The sequence below is a fragment of the Salmo trutta genome, unplaced genomic scaffold, assembly GCF_901001165.1.
Source record: "Salmo trutta unplaced genomic scaffold, fSalTru1.1, whole genome shotgun sequence".
Taxonomy (NCBI): Eukaryota; Metazoa; Chordata; class Actinopteri; order Salmoniformes; family Salmonidae; genus Salmo; species Salmo trutta.
In genome coordinates, this window is record NW_021822911.1 from 5,856,841 (window position 1) to 5,873,582 (window position 16,742).

A 16,742-nucleotide genomic window follows, 5' to 3' on the forward strand; every position below is an offset into this window, starting at 1 on the left:
TGGCCATAATGACCATCGTTATGTTTGGAGGGAAAAGGGGGAGGCTTGCAAGCCGAAGAACACCATCCCAACTGTGAAGCACAGGGGTGGCAGCATCATATTGTGGGGGTGCTTTGCTGCAATAGGGACTAGTGCAGTTCACAAAATAGATGGCATCATGAGGAAGGAAAAGTATGTTGATATATTGAAGCAATATCTCAAGACATCCGTCAGGAAGTTAAAGCTTGGTTGCAAGTGAGTCTTCCATATGGACAATGACCCCAAGCATACTTCCAAAGTTGTGGCAAAATGGCTTAAGGACAACAAAGTCAAGGTATTGGAGTGGCCATCACAAAGCCCTGACCTCAATCCTATAGAACATTTGTGGGCAGATCTGAAAAAGCGTGTACGAGCAAGGAGACCTACAAACCTGACTCAGTTACACCAACTCTGTCAGGAGGAATGGGACAAAATTCACCCAACTTATTGTGGGATGCTTGTGGGAGGCTACCCAAAACGTTTGACCCAAGTTAAACAATTTAAAGGCAATGCTACCAAATGCTAATTGAGTGTATGTAAACTTCTGACCCACTGGGAATGTGATGAAAGAAATAAAAGCTAAAATAAATCATTCTCTCTACTATTATTCTGACATTTCACATTCTTAAAATAAAGTGGTGATTCTACTTGACCTAAGACAGGGAAGAATTTCCACTCTGATTAAATGTTAGGAATTGTGAGAAACTGAGTTTAAATGTATTTGGCTAATGTGTATGTAAACTTCCGACTTCAACTGTATACCTAGATTCAATTACATTAAGGGTGAAACATACCTAGATTCAATAACATTTATATGATTCAATAACATTAATGAATTGGTTTGAAACCTTTGTTTTAGAACCTTCTCAAAGTTGGTGCCTTGCAGGTTTCTCACTCGTACCCTGACTTTTTAAAAGGGATTTTGGGTCAATTAGCTTAGTTTATAACGTGTATTTTAGGAACTGCGTGTCACAGCATGACAATGTGAACATGATTGGTCGACAGTCTCTTGGATGGGCATTAAACATTTGAATAAGGCTTTAATTTAACAAAATGTGGAAAAGGGGAGGGGTCTGAACTTTCTGAATGCTCTATGTTTTATTACATTTTTCAAATGTAACCTTTATTTAACTAGACAAGTCAGTTAATTAAGAACAAATTATTTTTTACAATGACGGACGACGCTTGGCCAATTGTGCGTCTCCCTATGGGACTCCCAATCACGGCCGGTTGGGATACAGCCAGGATTCGAACCAGTATTAATAAAATAAAAATTATTCTCGACCAGGTTGAAATACTATCAGACATCCCCAAATGGGCACATTTATAGGCCTACATTTGTGTACAGGCCAGGTAGATTAATCCTACTTATATATGTGTAATCAGGTGCCCGTCCTTACTCAACATTGACAGGAGTTTCAAACAAAAGACAATTAATAAATTGACAACTGACGCATCTTGCGGGGTCAGGTCTGGGTGGTCTGCCAGGGGCCGTTTCATTTAGTATCTGTTTGGGTCGGCATGGGGAATGATTGTATTTATGTATTTATATATAGTATGTTGTACCGAAGTTGACTGACTGAAAGGGAGTGTAACTTTGATTATAATTACACTTCCCTGAAGGAGGGAAACGAGGTGCAACACCTTCCTGGGTCGGTGAAGAGCGGTATTACATTTAAGGAATAAATCCGAGCCTCACGGTCATCACCTGTGGAAGGCGGGGCTTCCAGAGAGGCACGGATTTAATAGTATGTTGTACCTAGTTTCCCTCCTTCAGGGAACAGTAGTTATACTCATAAATCATTTCAGAGTTTGCTAAATCCAATGGTTCTAACCGAGAGTCACCTTAACTTTATTGACACCCAAATGGATACTGTCATTAATGCGGTTCTTAAATAATTACACATAATACTTAATACTGTAGCTGTTTAGTTACAGTCACATGTTCAACTATCATCAGCTGATCCAGGAAATCATTTTCTGAATGACAGTCACATGACAAACATCACGACATGCAACAACAACAAAAGTGCTTCTTCATTCATTACTCTGGTAAAGAAAGTTATGCCGTGCTCCACTTTGAATCCAACATCCCTAACAAATTGATGTTTATAAAGTGTTATTGTCTGCTTGATTTACTGTAGGGTCTCGTTAGTCTGTTTGGACACAGAGATACTTCGCTCATAATGTGTAGAGAACTGTTCCTTGATGGATAGGCTATTGTACAACACACAGAGATATTTTCCTATATTTGTTGTTAGGTGAAGTTATGGGTCCGACAGTAGGTCTATGTTATTGTTAGGTGAAGTTATGGGTCCTACAGTAGGTCAATGTTATTGTTAGGTGAAGTTATGGGCCCTACAGTAGGTTTATGTTATTGTTTGGTGAAGTTATGGGTCCTAAAGTAGGTCTATGTTATTGTTAGGTGAAGTTATGGGCCAATTTGGCAAACTGTACAAACCCTCATTGTCAAGCTGATGGAAAAGCCAAAGAGCATTTTAATGGTTGAAGTGTTTTTAAGTACAAAGTAGTTTATTTGCGATGATGACACAAACATTATATTAAGCAGGACATTCAAACGAGCCTTACAATTATAATCCAAAGTAGTGTGAAATGAACTCATAAGCAACCTGGAAATGGAGGTTTCTCCCCTGAGTTTTCCCCGTTCACATTCAGAATACATTGTGAAAAACTAAAATCTTTGCTCACCATTTTTGCTCCAGGCAGATATACTACATCCATAACTAGCGGTTTCCTCATTAGCAGGGAGGAGTTTCTGCAATCAAATTGCATGTGCATCGCCCTCGTGCCGCAATTTTAGCAAACACAAAAAGGGGCCTACATTGGATACAAAGAGTTGTCTGGCACACTGCTTCGAGTTTCAATAACTTTAACTTATTTCTAGCCTACCATCATCGATTTTACTACTAATGTGAAAACAAGACAAAATATGACTATTCTAGCTCATTTTAAGACAATTGTCAAATAATTTTAACATTCATTACAGACGTCAATTGTTGTACAACATCGTGGCTGTGCAGTTGGCAACACTTTTACAGTGGATTACTGCTGTTGTGGGCCTTTAACCATCTTTCTGTCTTTGTTGTTCACACAGGAGAGAGGCGGGACAGTTGTGGATCCTCTGGGGAGTCTCAACAACCTCTTGATGCTGAAGAGGCAGAGAAGAGTCTCTCCAGATCAGAACACCTCAATAAACACCTGCAGAGATCCACAGGGAAGAAATCTCACTGCTGCTCTGACTGTGGGAAGAGATTCACCTCCTCAGGCATTAAAATGCATCAGAGAATCCACACAGGAGAGAGACCTTATAGCTGTACTCAATGTGGGAAGAGTTTTGTTCAATCTACATCTCTGACAGTGCACCAGAGAATACACACAGGAGAGAAATCTTATAGCTGTGGTCAATGTGGGAAAAGTTTTCATAAATCTGGCAATCTGACAGTGCACCAGAGAATACACACAGGAGAGAAACCTTATAGCTGTGGTTAATGTGGGAAGAGTTTTAGTCAATCTGGCCATCTGACAGTGCACCAGAGAATACACACAGGAGAGAAATCTTATAGCTGTGGTCAATGTGGGAAAAGTTTTCATAAATCTGGCAATCTGACAGTGCACCAGAGAATACACACAGGAGAGAAATCTTATAGCTGTGATCAATGTGGGAAGAGTTTCACTAGATCTGACCATCTGACTTTACACCAGAGAATGCACACAGGAGAGACATCTTATAGCTGTGGTCAATGTGGGAAGAGTTTTACTGAGTCTGGTGGTCTGACTAAACACCAGAGAACACACACAGGAGAGAAACCTTATAGCTGTGATCAATGTGGGAAGAGTTTTACTAGATCTGACCATCTGACTTTACACCAGAGAATGCACACAGGAGAGAAACCTTATAGCTGTGGTCAATGTGGGAAGAGTTTTGTTCAATCTAGCCAGCTGACAGTACACCAGAGAACACACACAGGAGAGAAACCGTATAGCTGTGATCAGTGTGGGAAGAGTTTTACTGAGTCTGGTGGTCTGACTAAACACCAGAGAACACACACAGGAGAGAAACCTCCTACCTGTGACAAGAGATAATCTGATAAAAAATCTCTGATCAAATATCAGAAAATACATACATGAAGGAGTTGTTTCATGATATCAATGAATTAATGTCACAATGTAGAATGTTTTAACATTGTAGAAGGAGTATTTAATGATGTCACAATGTAGAATGTTTTAACATTGTAGAAGGAGTATTTTAATGATGTCACAATGTAGAACCCTAAACGTTTGTCCCCTGTTCTATTGATTTCAACATGATATGGATTTTAGCCTCAGTGGGGAAATCCAGGCTCTGAAATGAAAGAGTTACTATTTATGTGATTTAACAAAAAGTGACTTACAAAAAAAGAGTTGTGTTACACTTACCACGTTGGTGACCCACTTGAATCAAAATGCAACACTTCAAAATGTAGCGATCTGTTTTCTACAAATTGTCTTCTAACCAGGGATGTACACATTATTCCCAGATTCCGTGTGGTTTTTGAGCTGTTAGTTTTAACAGGGCGTGCAACCTCATCTCCCTCCTCTCGCACAAATGATTTTAGCGATGAGTTATGACAAATAAGTGTTGTGTTCCTTTGTTTAGCGACCCCTAAATTTAAATGCATCACTCCAAAATGTAGCTGACTGTCTTCGGCAGGTTGTCCTCTAACCAGTGAGGTAAAAGATATCTCCATTTCCAAGTGTTTTTTTAGTTGTGTTAGTTTCAACATCACGTACAACCTGATTTCACCCCTAATCGATATCAGTGATTTATTGCTACTTGTCAAAACAACAGCGTTTTTGGTGCTTGTGCTTTTAAAAAGTAATATGATTAATGTGGCAGATGTTTGTGTATATAGCACATGTTATGTTTAGGTTTTCAATTTATCACAAACTGTTTCTGCATATTGGTTATTGATTTGTACATGTTAAAACTGTGTTTTGACATTGGGGCTATCCCACCTAGAAAAATGTAATTGAAAATACTTTGAAAAAAGGACTATGCAACCAAATATTTATTTATGCAACCAACTGACAATTTTTGGTACAACTATATTGACATTGTTGCCCTGCTATTAGAATATCAGGGTTCATTCTCAGATGTGCCAACCCAAATGTACTAGAGCATGACATTGGGGACTGGGCCCCGATCCAACAACATGCCTATCTAGTGAACCCTGAGAAGAGAGAGAAGCTCGAAATCAGACATGTCCGTAGTAAGGACAACTTGGTTGCTGATTGTGGGCAGTTAAAAAGTTTTGTGTTTAGCCAGTGCGTTGCCATTGATTACAATTTATTTTGACTGGTTTTCCGTATTGGAGATGAGTTTTATCTCTTATTCTTTTCCGTATTTTTCGTTCCAAGGGGACCAGAGTTCTAGAATCTAGTGGGGAAAAAAATATATGAAAAATTTGTTCCAGAAGCTAGTGAGTTTTAGGAAGACAAGGTTTTTTTTCTTGTTTTTTTTAATTGTTGACAGCCAGTAGACACCATGTTTATATTGTAGAAGGTGAAGCATTGTAGTTGATTATAATGTGAAATTGAAGTTGTTTTCTGTTGGTGGTGAGCAAACTTTTAAGGTGTTAGTCTTTGGTTTTTACGTCTAGCTCGTTAGCACGTCTAGCTCGTTAGCACGTCTAGCTCGTTAGCACGTCTAGCTCGTTAGCACGTCTAGCTCGTTAGCCCGTTTAGCTCGTTAGCCCGTCTAGCTCGTTAGCCCGTCTAGCGAGTTAGCACGTCTAGCGAGTTAGCACGTCTAGCGAGTTAGCACGTCTAGCTCGTTAGCACGTAGGACGCACTGATTGGTGTCACCTCGTTAGTCAGTATGTGCTACACCTGTGCTGGCTTGTCCATCTCGTTAGTGGGAAGGTGTTTCACCTGAGCTGGTCCAGGTTCTATTTAAGAGTGTCTGGCCCAGTGCTCCAGTTCTCTTGATAGATGTGGAGAGTCAACACCTTTAGTTGCTCCACCTTTTTGGTTTGCTTCCTGTCTTTAAGTTTGGTGTGGGATTTTCTTTTGTTTGCCTCTTCTTGGGCAGATATAGTGGGTCTCATGGTGGGTGTCTTTTATGTCCCAGTTGTTGTTACTAGTCAACTTCCAGTGGACAAAACTGCAAGATTATGTTATAATACTTTTATTGCATCAAATGGTTGTTTTATGCAACAGAATAGAGGGTTCTTAAAACTATTGTGTCTGTGTTCTACTGAGGATGGGCCTCTGGGAGAAAACACTGACAGGAGATTTACATTGTCTTTTGGTTGATAAAACCTAAAGAGACCGCATTCCAGAGCATGAGTTAATGTTTCTGTTCTATATGTTACCAGGGAGAGATGACCTCAGGGCCAGACCCTGGTCTCTACACAAAGAGTACTGTTTTTACAGCAGATACTGTCTGCCGAGAATTATAAGTATCTTTCATACAAATCTTAACCTTGTGACCCGTTCTATACATCTGTTGTTGGTCATGTAGGTTAAAAGGGGTGTATCTTGGCTGTAAAAGACCTTTGTACTTTTGTCTCGGGGCTCTCAACGAATCATCTGGGGTTGATTCATCTCTCAACGAATCATCTGGGGGTGATTGTTCGACCAGCCATCATTATCTTTGGGCACCCAATTGATTGACTTTATATGTGTGTTGTATTGACCTGCTCCCTTATAAGTGAATAAAGATTTAGTTTAAGAATAACTCTGACTTGTGTGATAAGTTTGTCTCATTTGATATTAACCACCACATTTGGCGATGGGGATGTGAATCTTCTCTTGGTGACCGCTCCTGGTGACCTGGGTAAATGGTGCACCAGGGATCCCTCTAACTTGGGATCTCAGGGAGACCACACTGCGGGAACGGAGCAGATGGACCCACCTTTGATCTGAGAGGCAGCGAGCCGAGTGGATACCATCAGAATAGTATATATAGTGGATACCATCAGTATAGTATATAGTGGATACCATCAGTATAGTATATATAGTGGATACCATCAGTATAGTATATATAGTGGATACCATCAGTATAGTATATATAGTGGATACCATCAGTATAGTATATATAGTGGATACCATCAGTATAGTATATATAGTGGATACCATCAGTATAGTATATATAGTGGATACCATCAGTATAGTGTATATAGTGGATACATCAGTATAGTGTATGATACCATCAGTATAGTGTATATAGTGGATACCATCAGTATAGTATATATAGTGGATACCATCAGTATAGTATATATAGTGGATACCATCAGAATAGTATATATAGTGGATACCATCAGTATAGTATATATAGTGGATACCATCAGAATAGTATATATAGTGGATACCATCAGTATAGTATATATAGTGGATACCATCATAGTATTAGTGGATACCATCAGTATAGTATATATATGAATACCATCAGTATAGTATATATAGTGGATACCATCAGTATAGTATATATAGTGGATACCATCAGTATAGTAGATATAGTGGATACCATCAGTATAGTATATATAGTGGATACCATCAGTATAGTATATATAGTGGATACCATCAGTATAGTATATAGTGGATACCATCAGTAGTATATAGTGGATACCATCAGTATAGTATATATAGTGGATACCATCAGTATAGTATATATAGTGGATACCATCAGTATAGTATATATAGTGGATACCATCAGTATAGTATATATAGTGGATACCATCAGTATAGTATATATAGTGGATACCATCAGTATAGTATATATAGTGGATACCATCAGTATAGTATATATAGTGGATACCATCAGTATAGTATATATAGTGGATACCATCAGTATAGTATATATAGTGGATACCATCAGTATAGTATATATAGTGGATACCATCAGTATAGTATATATAGTGGATACCATCAGTATAGTATATATAGTGGATACCATCAGTATAGTATATAGTGGATACCATCAGTATAGTATATATAGTGGATACCATCAGTATAGTATATATAGTGGATACCATCAGTATAGTATATAGTGGATACCATCAGTATAGTATATATAGTGGATACCATCAGTATAGTATATATAGTGGATACCATCAGTATAGTATATATAGTGGATACCATCAGTATAGTGTATATAGTGGATACCATCAGTATAGTATATATAGTGGATACCATCAGTATAGTATATATAGTGGATACCATCAGTATAGTATATATAGTGGATACCATCAGTATAGTATATATAGTGGATACCATCAGTATAGTATATATAGTGGATACCATCAGTATAGTATATATAGTGGATACCATCAGTATAGTATATATAGTGGATACCATCAGTATAGTATATATAGTGGATACCATCAGTATAGTATATATAGTGGATACCATCAGTATAGTATATATAGTGGATACAATCATATAGTATATATAGTGGATACCATCAGTATAGTATATAGTGGATACCATCAGTATAGTATATATAGTGGATACCATCAGTATAGTATATATAGTGGATACCATCAGTATAGTATATATAGTGGATACCATCAGTATAGTATATATAGTGGATACCATCAGTATAGTATATATAGTGGATACCATCAGTATAGTATATATAGTGGATACCATCAGTATAGTATATATAGTGGATACCATCAGTATAGTATATATAGTGGATACCATCAGTATAGTATATATAGTGGATACCATCAGTATAGTATATATAGTGGATACCATCAGTATAGTATATATAGTGGATACCATCAGTATAGTATATATAGTGGATACCATCAGTATAGTATATATAGTGGATACCATCAGTATAGTATATATAGTGGATACCATCAGTATAGTATATATAGTGGATACCATCAGTATAGTATATAGTGGATACCATCAGTATAGTATATATAGTGGATACCATCAGTATAGTATATATAGTGGATACCATCAGTATAGTATATATAGTGGATACCATCAGTATAGTATATATAGTGGATACCATCAGTATAGTATATATAGTGGATACCATCAGTATAGTATATAGTGGATACCATCATATAGTGGATACCATCAGTATAGTATATATAGTGGATACCATCAGTATAGTATATATAGTGGATACCATCAGTATAGTATATATAGTGGATACCATCAGTATAGTATATATAGTGGATACCATCAGTATAGTATATATAGTGGATACCATCAGTATAGTATATATAGTGGATACCATCAGTATAGTATATATAGTGGATACCATCAGTATAGTATATATAGTGGATACCATCAGTATAGTATATATAGTGGATACCATCAGTATAGTATATATAGTGGATACCATCAGTATAGTATATATAGTGGATACCATCAGTATAGTATATATAGTGGATACCATCAGTATAGTATATATAGTGGATACCATCAGTATAGTATATATAGTGGATACCATCAGTATAGTATATATAGTGGATACCATCAGTATAGTATATATAGTGGATACCATCAGTATAGTATATATAGTGGATACCATCAGTATAGTATATATAGTGGATACCATCAGTATAGTATATATAGTGGATACCATCAGTATAGTATATATAGTGGATACCATCAGTATAGTATATATAGTGGATACCATCAGTATAGTATATATAGTGGATACCATCAGTATAGTATATATAGTGGATACCATCAGTATAGTATATATAGTGGATACCATCAGTATAGTATATATAGTGGATACCATCAGTATAGTATATAGAGTGGATACCATCAGTATAGTATATATAGTGGATACCATCAGTATAGTATATATAGTGGATACCATCAGTATAGTATATATAGTGGATACCATCAGTATAGTATATATAGTGGATACCATCAGTATAGTATATATAGTGGATACCATCAGTATAGTATATATAGTGGATACCATCAGTATAGTATATATAGTGGATACCATCAGTATAGTATATATAGTGGATACCATCAGTATAGTATATATAGTGGATACCATCAGTATAGTATATATAGGTGATACCATCAGTATAGTGTATATAGTGGATACCATCAGTATAGTATATATAGTGGATACCATCAGTATAGTATATATAGTGGATACCATCAGTATAGTATATATAGTGGATACCATCAGTATAGTATATATAGTGGATACCATCAGTATAGTGATAAGTATAGTGGAGACCATCATATAGTAGATATAGTGGATACCATCAGTATAGTATATATAGTGGATACCATCATATATATATATAGTGGATACCATCAGTATAGTATATATAGTGGATACCAATCAGTATAGTATATATAGTGGATACCATCAGTAGTATTATAGTGGATACCCTCAGTAGTATATATAGTGGATACCATCAGTATAGTTATATAGTGGATACCATCATTATAGTAGATATAGTGGATACCATCAGTATAGTATATATAGTGGATACCATCAGTATAGTATATATAGTGGATACCATCAGAATAGTATATATAGTGGATACCATCAGTATAGTATATATAGTGGATACCATCAGTATAGTATATATAGTGGATACCATCAGTATAGTGTATATAGTGGATACCATCAGTATAGTATATATAGTGGATACCATCAGTATAGTATATATAGTGGATACCATCAGTATAGTATATATAGTGGATACCATCAGTATAGTATATATAGTGGATAACATCAGTATAGTATATATAGTGGATACCATCAGTATAGTATATATAGTGGATACCATCAGTATAGTATATATAGTGGATACCATCAGTATAGTATATATAGTGGATACCATCAGTATAGTATATATAGTGGATACCATCAGTATAGTATATATAGTGGATACCATCAGTATAGTATATATAGTGGATACCATCAGTATAGTATATATAGTGGATACCATCAGTATAGTATATATAGTGGATACCATCAGTATAGTATATATAGTGGATACCATCAGTATAGTATATATAGTGGATACCATCAGTATAGTATATATAGTGGATACCATCAGTATAGTATATATAGTGGATACCATCAGTATAGTATATATAGTGGATACCATCAGTATAGTATATAGTGGATACCATCAGTATAGTATATATAGTGGATACCATCAGTATAGTATATATAGTGGATACCATCAGTATAGTATATATAGTGGATACCATCAGTATAGTATATATAGTGGATACCATCAGTATAGTATATATAGTGGATACCATCAGTATAGTATATATAGTGGATACCATCAGTATAGTATATATAGTGGATACCATCAGTATAGTATATATAGTGGATACCATCAGTATAGTAGTATATAGTGGATACCATCAGTATAGTATATATAGTGGATACCATCAGTATAGTATATATAGTGGATACCATCAGTATAGTATATATAGTGGATACCATCAGTATAGTATATATAGTGGATACCATCAGTATAGTGTATATAGTGGATACCATCAGTATAGTATATATAGTGGATACCATCAGTATAGTATATATAGTGGATACCATCAGTATAGTATATAGTGGATACCATCAGTATAGTATATAGTGGATACCATCAGTATAGTATATATAGTGGATACCATCAGTATAGTGATATATAGTGGATACCATCAGTATAGTATATATAGTGGATACCATCAGTATAGTATATATAGTGGATACCATCAGTATAGTATATATAGTGGATACCATCAGTATAGTATATATAGTGGATACCATCAGTATAGTATATATAGTGGATACCATCAGTATAGTATATATAGTGGATACCATCAGTATAGTATATATAGTGGATACCATCAGTATAGTATATATAGTGGATACCATCAGTATAGTATATATAGTGGATACCATCAGTATAGTATATATAGTGGATACCATCAGTATAGTGTATATAGTGGATACCATCAGTATAGTGTATATAGTGGATACCATCAGTATAGTATATATAGTGGATACCATCAGTATAGTGTATATAGTGGATACCATCAGTATAGTATATATAGTGGATACCATCAGTATAGTATATATAGTGGATACCATCAGTATAGTATATATAGTGGATACCATCAGTATAGTATATATAGTGGATACCATCAGTATAGTATATATAGTGGATACCATCAGTATAGTATATATAGTGGATACCATCAGTATAGTATATAGTGGATACCATCAGTATAGTATATATAGTGGATACCATCAGTATAGTATATATAGTGGATACCATCAGTATAGTATATATAGTGGATACCATCAGTATAGTATATATAGTGGATACCATCAGTATAGTATATATAGTGGATTGCCATCAGTATAGTAGTATATAGTGGATACCATCAGTATAGTATATATAGTGGATACCATCAGTATAGTATATATAGTGGATACCATCAGTATAGTGTATTATTAGTGGATACCATCAGTCTAGTATATATAGTGGATACCATCAGTATAGTATATATGGGATACCATCAGTATAGTATATATAGTGGATACCATCAGTATAGTATATATAGTGGATACCATCAGTATAGTATATATAGTGGATACCATCAGTATAGTATATATAGTGGATACCATCAGTATAGTATATATAGTGGATACCATCAGTATAGTATATATAGTGGATACCATCAGTATAGTGTTCTAGTGGATCCATCAGTATAGTATATATAGTGGATACCATCAGTATAGTATATATAGTGGATACCATCAGTATAGTATATATAGTGGATTACCATCAGTATAGTATATATAGTGGATACCATCAGTATAGTATATATAGTGGATACCATCAGTATAGTTATATAGTGATTACCAGCAGTATAGTTATATAGTGGATACCATCGTATACGTATATATAGTGGATACATCAGTATAGTATATATAGTGGATACCATCAGTATAGTGTATAGAATGATCCCATCAGATAGTATATATAGTGGATACCTCAGTATAGGTATATATAGTGGGATACCATCAGTATAGTATATATAGTGGATACCATCAGTATAGTTAATATATGTAGTGGATACCATCAGTATAGTATATATAGTGGATACCATCAGTATAGTGTATATAGTGGATACCATCAGTATAGTTATAAGTGGATACCATCAGTATAGTATATAGTGGATACCATCAGTATAGTTATATAGTGGATACCATCAGTATAGTATATATAGTGGATACCATCAGTATAGTATATATAGTGGATACCATCAGTATAGTATATATAGGGATACCATCAGTATAGTATATATAGTGGATACCATCAGTATAGTAGTATATAGTGGATACCATCAGTATAGTGTATATAGTGGATACCATCAGTATAGTATATATAGTGGATACCATCAGTATAGTGTATATAGTGGATACCATCAGTATAGTATATATAGTGGATACCATCAGTATAGTATATATAGTGGATACCATCAGTATAGTATATATAGTGGATACCATCAGTATAGTATATATAGTGGATACCATCAGTATAGTATATATAGGTATATATAGTGGATACCATCAGTATAGTATATATAGTGGATACCATCAGTATAGTATATATAGTGGATACCATCAGTATAGTATATATAGTGGATACCATCAGTATAGTATATATAGTGGATACCATCAGTATAGTATATATAGTGGATACCATCAGTATAGTCTATATAGTGGATACCATCAGTATAGTATATATAGTGGATACCATCAGTATAGTATATATAGTGGATACCATCAGTATAGTATATATAGTGGATACCATCAGTATAGTATATATAGTGGATACCATCAGTAGTAAGGTACCATCAGTAGTAATAGGATTACCATCAGTTATAGTATATATAGTGGATACCATCATGTATTAGTTATAATAGTGGCTTACCATCAGTATAGGTATATATAGTGGAATACCATCAGTATAGTATATATAGTGGATACCATCAGTTATAGCTATTTATAGTGGATACCATCAGGTATAGTGTATATATAGTGGAATACCATCAGTATAGTATATCTAGTGATACCATCAGTATAGTATATATAGTGGATACCATCAGTTATAGTTATATATAGTGATACCATTCAGTATAAGTATATATAGTGGATAACCATCAGTATAGTATATATAGTGGATACCATCAGTATAGTATATATAGTGGATACCATCAGTATAGTATATATAGTGGATACCATCAGTCTAGTATAAGGATTTAGTATATATATTAGTGGATACCATCAGTATAGTATATATATATACCACATCTTGAACGTAGTTTTAAAAAAAGAGGTGAGCGAAACACGCAAAGTGGAGTTTTTAGAAAAGCCCAGTAGGCTCTGAGTGTGTTTTTCTGTGTGGAGGTGTAAACAGGGCCCAGTCAGTAGGCTCTGAGTGTGTATTCCTGTGTGGAGGTGTAAACAGGGCCCAGTCAGGAGGCTCTGAGTGTGTATTCCTGTGTGGAGGTGTAAACAGGGCCCAGTCAGGAGGCTCTGAGTGTGTATTCCTGTGTGGAGGTGTAAACAGGGCCCAGTCAGTAGGCTCTGAGTGTGTATTCCTGTGTGGAGGTGTAAACAGGGCCCAGTCAGTAGGCTCTGAGTGTGTATTCCTGTGTGGAGGTGTAAACAGGGCCCAGTCAGTAGGCTCTGAGTGTGTATTCCTGTATGGAGGTGTAAACAGGGCCCAGTCAGTAGGCTCTGAGTGTGTATTCCTGTATGGAGGTGTAAACAGGGCCCAGTCAGTAGGCTCTGAGTGTGTATTCCTGTGTGGAGGTGTAAACAGGGCCCAGTCAGTAGGCTCTGAGTGTGTATTCCTGTGTGGAGGTGTAAACAGGGCCCAGTCAGTAGGCTCTGAGTGTGTATTCCTGTGTGGAGGTGTAAACAGGGCCCAGTCAGGAGGCTCTGAGTGTGTATTCCTGTGTGGAGGTGTAAACAGGGCCCAGTCAGGAGGCTCTGAGTGTGTATTCCTGTATGGAGGTGTAAACAGGGCCCAGTCAGTAGGCTCTGAGTGTGTATTCCTGTATGGAGGTGTAAACAGGGCCCAGTCAGTAGGCTCTGAGTGTGTATTCCTGTGTGGAGGTGTAAACAGGGCCCAGTCAGTAGGCTCTGAGTGTGTATTCCTGTGTGGAGGTGTAAACAGGGCCCAGTCAGTAGGCTCTGAGTGTGTATTCCTGTGTGGAGGTGTAAACAGGGCCCAGTCAGTAGGCTCTGAGTGTGTATTCCTGTGTGGAGGTGTAAACAGGGCCCAGTCAGTAGGCTCTGAGTGTGTATTCCTGTGTGGAGGTGTAAACAGGGCCCAGTCAGTAGGCTCTGAGTGTGTATTCCTGTGTGGAGGTGTAAACAGGGCCCAGTCAGTAGGCTCTGAGTGTGTATTCCTGTGTGAGGGGCACCTTGGAGGCGTAAACAGGGCCGAGTCAGTGTAGGATGATCTGAGAGTCAGTCGACTCAGACATCTATCATTGGTCGGTTGCGGGCGACCTAGAGCCATCCTGACACTGAATTGATCACAGTGGGGATTGGTCTGTAGGGGTGAGGGGCCAGGGTGACTGTGGGTTCTGTGTGAAACACGGTACCTGGTGAAACTCTATTGGAAGAAGGACCTCATTCTGAAAAGTGTCTGTGTGACTCTCAGAAGTGGTGAATTCCCATGATTTTAAACGTGCTGCCAGGTATGCCCTGGGTTCGGTCATTTCGCGTTAAATATCTAGAATCTGTGTGAACGTGATGACAACTAGAATCTGTGTGAACTAGATGACAACTAGAATCTGTGTTTACTAGTTAAGACCATTTATGATATAGTACAAGATAGTAAGGTGCACCTGTAATTGTTTTAAACCTGTAATTATTTTAAACCTGGACCCCATTTCATATTTTCTGATATGAGAGTTGTGTGACTGTGATATGAGAGTTGTGTGACTGTGGTATGAGAGTTGTGTGACTGAGTCATAATCTGGTGTTTGGATAGTAACAGAGATCTATAGTTCCTCCTAGAGATCTATAGTTCCTCCTAGAGATCTATAGTTCCTCCTAGAGATCTATAGTTCCTCACAGAGATCTATAGTTCCTCCTAGAGATCTATAGTTCCTCCTAGAGATCTATAGTTCCTCCTAGAGATCTATAGTTCCTCATAGAGATCTATAGTTCCTCCTAGAGATCTATAGTTCCTCCTAGAGATCTATAGTTCCTCACAGAGATCTATAGTTCCTCCTAGAGATCAATAGTTCCTCATAGAGATCTATAGTTCCTCCTAGAGATCTATAGTTCCTCCTAGAGATCTATAGTTCCTCCTAGAGATCTATAGTTCCTCCTAGAGATCTATAGTTCCTTTAGAGATCTGTAGTTCCTCACAGAGATCTATAGTTCCTTTAGAGATCTATAGTTCCTCATAGAGATCTATAGTTCCTCCTAGAGATCTATAGTTCCTCATAGAGATCTATAGTTCCTCCTAGAGATCTATAGTTCCTAATAGAGATAGATCTATAGTTCCTCCTAGAGATCTATAGTTCCTCCTAGAGATCTATAGTTCCTCATAGAGATCTATAGTTCCTCCTAGAGATCTATAGTTCCTCCTAGAGATCTATAGTTCCACCTAGAGATCTATAGTTCCTCCTAGAGGTCTATAGTTCCTCCTAGAGATCTATAGTTCCTC

The 16,742-nt window shown here is 36.6% G+C and overlaps 1 pseudogene; it reads left to right on the forward strand.

The window, feature by feature from the left end:
• The first annotated feature begins 3,342 nt into the window (after positions 1–3,342).
• Positions 3,343–4,074, forward strand: LOC115186616 (zinc finger protein 2 homolog; annotated as a pseudogene).
• The last annotated feature ends 12,668 nt before the right edge of the window (positions 4,075–16,742 follow it).